Consider the following 6,842-nt stretch of genomic DNA (forward strand, 5'->3'; position numbering starts at 1 on the left):
GTTAATTACGAAGGATCTAAAAATAATGTAGCAGAAAATACATATGGCATAGAATCTTTTTAAAAGGCAATAGTAATTCCAAACCCGTTCATGAAAAGGCCACAATTGTCACAGTTGTCTTGTCATGGAAACGTTCCACTTTACTCTGACTAAATAGATCTGAGGCCTAGTTCTTTGCAGGGCACCTGCATATTTCCTTTGTTGGCATCTGTGGAAGAGTGGGGGAGCCCCAACCCCTTCAACCCAGAACTCTTCCTTGATGAGCATGGACAGTTTGTTAAGAAAGATGGTTTCATGTACTTTTCTGCAGGTACTTTACAAATCTTTTCAGTTACTACACATCATATGCTGCAATTCCAGTTCAGAATCAGAATCACTTTATTTTGTTAAGTATGTTACACATAAAAGGAATTTACCTTGGTGAGTACACAAGTATGACGTAACATACTGAACAGACGAGACGAGCAACACAGACTATTAACAAATCTTTAAATACGGTACAAATAAAAGAAACATTTATTAAACAGAATAAAGAACAAGAAAGAATAGTAAAGAATCAATGTGAAAGGATCTGAAGAAATGTGTATTTGTACAGCTGTGCAAATAAGCATTGCTTTACAATGGAGTTATACTGTAATACATTAAGGCAGGTTGAATTGATCCAGTTTCAGTTCAAATTCTATTCTTTCTCTCTCTGTGTTTAAAGTTGTAGTGAAGACAGCACTGGATGGTTTGTCCCTACTAGCTTTGATGCCACAAATCTGAACACAACCATGAACTGGGTTTAAGGCAACACACAAATTGTCTATTTTAATACCCTCTGTCAGGGCCATCTGCTGACCTGGGGGGTGTTATGACACCTCTTAATCACAAGGTTGAACTCTGGAAGGGCCTCAGGAATGCAACCCTTTCCTGTGGGTCCAGCGAAGTGGTGTAGAAAACTTCTTTCTTATAGAAAATCAAACTTCTAAAACTCATAACAACTACAAATGCTAACTAATCATCATGGGTTTCCATAAGAAGAAGAGGCCATCTAAATACAAAAGTTTCATTGTGAACCATTACAAAGTTATCGTCTCATGATTAAACTGATATTTTAAATATGGACCCAAAGCACCATCACGTTACGGAAATAAGATATTCTAAACCTTTACAAAACCATTCTTTTCAAATTGCATGCAGATGGTTAAAACTCCACATCATTTATATGAGGGATATTACACTTACTATACTTATTTTACTTGTTTTATGTGTTTAATTTTTTTTTTTTTAACATTATTTTTTATTTGTGGATCTATGCAGATACAGGATTACAGACATTTATGTGTTCCACATTTTACATCATAACCAAAAACTAAAACAATACTGGAGGAAAGAAAAAAAAAAAAAAACTTACATAAATATATATTCTCATAGTGATGAGTAGGTCAGGAATTACTTGTACCTTGTACATAATTTGTGTTAATTAGGAACAAAACAGATATATACAAAATACATACAGGGTCATATCACTGTACATACAGATATTGGGAAAGTAATTATTTAAGCTAAAGACTAACCTCAACTTAGAAGAATAGGGGGAGGGATGCTAATTACTTGGGAGACTTTTCAGCTTCTCAAAATATGCAATCATGGGATCCCAAGTTCTATGGAATTTTACAGAGGCCTTTCTAGATGAAAACTTAATCTTTTCTAATTTAAGGAAAAGCATAAGATCGCAGAGCCACTGTGAGGACTTCGGTGGATGTGGAGATTTCCAATTAGTCAATATCCTCCTTCTTGCCAGAAGGGATGCAAAGGCCAAGGCCTCCTTAATCCTATTTGGAATTTTTGAGTCTGTGTTAATCAACCCAAATAGACATAATTCAAAACTTGGCACAATCTCTAACTTAAATACTTCTGATAAACAGTTAGTAATTGCCAACCAAAGTTGATAAAACATATGCGTTAGGTCAGCTTTATCTAAATGACAAAGATCACATAGCTCATCTACCCCATGTTGAATTTTTGCCAGCTTCACTTTGCAGTAATGAACCCTGTGAAGGACCTTGAACTGAATAAGGTTAATCCGTACACATGACAAAGATCTGCTAATTATGTTCATAGCTGATTTCCAAGTTTCTTCAGGTATAGTCAGACCCAACTCTTTGTTCCAAGCAGTATGAATTTTCTCTAAATGAGTATTATGTGGTGGAGCAATTTTATTATAAATTCTTGAAATTAAACCTTTATTTATCATGGGTAATTCAAGAATATCTTCTAGGAGAGTTTTTGGTGGCAGGGAAGGAAAATAAGAGCACTGATTACGCATAAAATTCCGAATTTGAAGGTATCTGTAAAATGAAGAAGGTGATAATTGAAACTTGACTGAAAGATCAGAAAAGGAAGCAAAGACTCCATCAGTGTACAGATCTGCAAATCTACTAATGCCCCTTTTATGCAAATCATTAAAAACCCGATCTATGGTAGCAGGAATAAACAAATGATTTTTACAAATAGGACCAAGATTAGAAAATTCAGTAAGGCCAAAATGCCGCCGAAATTGGGACCATATCTTCAAAGTGGATCTAACCACAGGGCAAGTTGCACAGGTCGAAATGGGTAGAGGTAAATTAGCTGTTATTAGGGCTGAAAGCGAGGATGAAGTACAAGCATCAGCTTCCCAACTACACCAATTTAACTGTGGGTATTGATACCAAAGTGCTACCTTCTGCACATTAGCTGCCCAATAGTACTGCATAAAGTTAGAAAGGGCCAAACCACCTTCTTTCCTTTGTTGTTGTAATAAGCTCTTATGTATCCTAGAGATTTTTCCTCCCCACACAAATGACAGTATAATACTGTCCACCGTGCGGAAAAAGGCCTTATTCAGGAATACTGGAAGACACTGAAATAAAAACATAAATCTGGGTAGAACTGACATTTTAATGCAATTTATTCTACCTGCCAATGATAGATGTAAGGTTTCCCACTTTTGAAGATCTTGTTTCAGGCTATCTAACAACGGTAGAAAGTTCTTCGAATAAAGTTCTTTAAATCATGGGGTAATATTCACACCTAGATATTTAAACCCTGTTACTGATATTGAAAAAGGCAATACAGTGCTGGGATGAAGGATATCTTTGTTACTTATGGGGAAGCACACACTCTTTGAAAAATTTATTTTATAGCCTGAGAAACTACCAAACTGTTTCAACATTTGAATAATTTGTTGTGCAGAAGATGCCGGATCAGATATAAATAAAAGCAGATTGTCTGCATACAAAGCTACTCCATGTTCTGTTCCTCTTCTCCAAATACCCTGAAGGTTAGTAGTTGTTTTAAGCCAGATCGATAAGGGCTCAATTGCTAATGAAAATAAACTTGGACTGAGTGGGCACCCTTGCCTTGTTGCTCTAAAAAGGGGAAAATAATCTGAATTTATCCCATTAGTAACTACAGAGACTTTAGGAGATGTGTATAACAAACGAATCCAAGATATAAAATTAGGGCCCAAACCAAATCTTTTCAGTACTGCAAACATATACTCCCATTCCACTCTATCGAATGCTTTTTCTGCGTCAAGCGATATAACAACCTCTGGCGACTCTGACGGAGAAGGTGAATATATGATGCTAAGGAGCCTACGGATATTCGAAAACAAATAACGACCGTGCATAAATCCTGTCTGATCTGCTGAGATTAATTTGAGAATTACCTTTTGTAACCTAGTTGCAAGTAACTTTGCACGAATCTTCAAATCTACATTCAATAAAGAAATGGGTCTGTAAGAACTACACTCATTTGGATCATTTCCAGGCTTTAAAAGGAGTGTAATAGTGGCTTCTGTCAAAGTTTGCGGTAGGCAACCTGATTCCAGGGCGTGGTTATACATCTGCAAAAGAATAGGTGCTAACTGATTGGAGAATGTTTTGAAAAACTCTATGGGATAACCATTCGGACCTGGGGCCTTACTACTTTGCATTTTAGAAATTGAATCTAGTATTTCTTCAATTTGTATTGGTTCATCTAGCTGTGTTTGAAGTGCAAAAGCAAGTTTAGGAACATCTAAGCCTTCCAAGAATTTAGTCATTTCTGAATAATGATTTGAAGATTCTGAGGAGTAAAGTTCCTTATAATATTCTTTGAAGGTACTATTTATTTGTATAGGGTCATTTGTAAGGTTACCATTTGTAGTGCGAATCCGTGGTATAAGCTGAGCAGCTGCTCTAGTTTTGAGTTGTCACGCTAAAAGTCGACTTGCTTTCTCTCCATTTTCATATATATATCCACGCAATTTAAGAAAGGCCTGTTCTGCTTCATCAGTAGACAGCAGATTATACTGTGATTGAAGTTTTATCTTTTCTTTGTACAGATGTGGGGAAGGACATGTTGAATATTGCTGATCGACTTTTGATAAATGTTCTGTTTTTTTTACGCAATGCAGAATAGGCAATAATTTCTCCTCTAATCACTACTTTCAAAGTCTCCCATAAAACTGAAGGAGAGATTGATTCAGTTTTATTTTCCAGGATAAAATTACCTATAGCAGTTGACACTGATGAGCAGAAGTTTTGGTCTGATAGTAACATGGTATTCAGTCTCCATGGAGGTCGTGTCTTATAATGTGAGGGGAACATTAAATCTAAGGAATCAGGAGCGTGATCAGATTCTACTATGGCTTGATATTCTATGCTTTTAATAAAGGAAATAAGAGTTTTGTCAACAAAAAAGTAATCTATTCTGGAGTAAGAATGGTGGACATGTGAAAAAAAAGAAAAAGCCCTTTTATCTGGATAAAAGAAACGCCAAGGGTCAATGCAGCCAATTTGAGACAAAAACGATGAGAAAGTGTGTGCAAATTTTGAGATGTTAAATGTTTTAGAATTAGAACGGTCCAACACAGGGTCCATCACGCAATTTAGGTCTCCTCCAAAAATTAATCTGTGGGTATTTATTTCAGGTATTGAAGAAATTATTTTATGTGCAAAGTTAACATTGTCCCAGTTAGGAGCGTAAATGTTTATAAGAAGTACTGGAGTATGGAAAAGCAAACCAGCCACTATAATAAATCTCCCCTGAGGATCAGAGACAGTGTTCTGGGCAGAAAAGAGTACCTTTTTGTGAAACAGAATAGCAGTACCTCGGTTTCTTGCATTGAAATTGAAATGAAAAATTTGACCAATCCATGGTTTTTTAAGTCTAATATGATCGATATTGCGTAAATGCGTTTCTTGCAAAAAAATAACTTCTGCCCTCAATGCTTTAAGGTGGGAAAATATCCTGGCTCTTTTAACAGGTCCATTTAAGCCCTTTACATTCCAGCAAACAAAGCGAATAGCACCCCCTTCTGGCTTTGTCTTAATATTTACTCTATTAGCCATATGTACTTAGTAAAAATATAAGCTAAAATGATTCATCGACCCTAAGAAGATATAAGACTGCAAAGAAGAGTTCACATAATTAACATTGTCCTGACCATGAAGTAACATATGAAACTTAACTCCAAACCGAGCGAAAAAATAATTAGAAGGGAAGAATTTAACAAAATCAACCATTGCCTATGCTAACCTCCTACTGTTTGGTCAACTGCAGGCTATATATCACCTAACTATATTTCAAGACTTCCAATATTTTTACACACCAACAATTCACAGCGGAGGAGGCCGATGAAAGGATAACAGATCTTGACGTCTATAACACCCAACTTATTTACAAACTTTGCAAAATTTGCAGCAACAAGAAAGCTGTCCAACTCAAATAGCACGGCTACAAGGCAAACCAGGTGCCTTCCGTGTCACTCTAAACAAATCCAAACATGTACTAATATTACACATTGCACAGTTAAGTCAATGTTCCAGCGGACTCAAATTGTACCTGTGTGAATCAGCCATCTCTCTGATTAAACATTGAAATGTTCTTACTGTCCTGGAGAGATCCGCTCTCGATAGAATTTCAAAGCTTCCTCTGGGCTGTCAAAGGTGGGAGTCTCATTGTTGTAGTTTATTCGCAGTCGAGCTGGGTACAAAAGCTGGAAACGAACGCCTTTCTCGAAAAGCGTGCGTTTAATGTCTTGTTTAGTGTAGGCTGCTCGTTTTCTCGACAAAACCGCACTCAGATCAGGGTAGACTCTCAGCTTGCTTCCTTTATAGGTTAGACCGTGTTCTCTTGCCCATCTAAGCACCTTCTCTTTCTCCCTGTATCTGTGAAAGCATACCACAAAAGGTCTAGGCGGTTGATCTGTTTTCGGTTTCAACCCAAGCGAACGATGAGCTCTCTCCAGCTTTGGGGGCTTAACGAAGGCATTCTGTCCCATCACCTCCACCAGCATATTCGAGATAAACTGAGTAGAGTCTTGCCCATTTCACTACCCTCTGGTATACTGAGAATTCGAAGATTGGATCTGCGCGACCTATTTTCTAGGTCGTCCAGGCGATCCAGGAGCGTAGCGTTTTCTTTGCTCAAACGCTGTCTTCCAAGAGGGTCACTCGATTTTTTGCAAGTTCGGTGACTAACTGGTTCATTGAAAGGGAATCAGATGAATCGCTCTCGCTGTGGTTTGTTCTCGCTGTTTGTTCTCGTTTGTTCTTTCCTTTTCTCTAGCCAGGGCCGACGTCGCCATTGTCGCTAGCGTTCCAGCTAACGTGGTGGAGGCTCCGGTTGCAGGAGGTTGAACGTTTGACTGCTTCTGTTTTGCGCTGCTCATGTTAGACAGTAACTTATGATCATCAAAGTTTGCTAACTGATTATCTATACCTCCTAGGCGTCGAATTTGTACTATACTGTACTATATAATGAAAAAACAAGAATTGGCCCGGAGCTCCTCACTCGCACGTCTTTGCTCTAGTGCGCCATACCGGAAG

Source organism: Colossoma macropomum, unplaced genomic scaffold (assembly GCF_904425465.1).
Source record: "Colossoma macropomum unplaced genomic scaffold, Colossoma_macropomum, whole genome shotgun sequence".
In the NCBI taxonomy this organism is placed as follows: domain Eukaryota; kingdom Metazoa; phylum Chordata; class Actinopteri; order Characiformes; family Serrasalmidae; genus Colossoma; species Colossoma macropomum.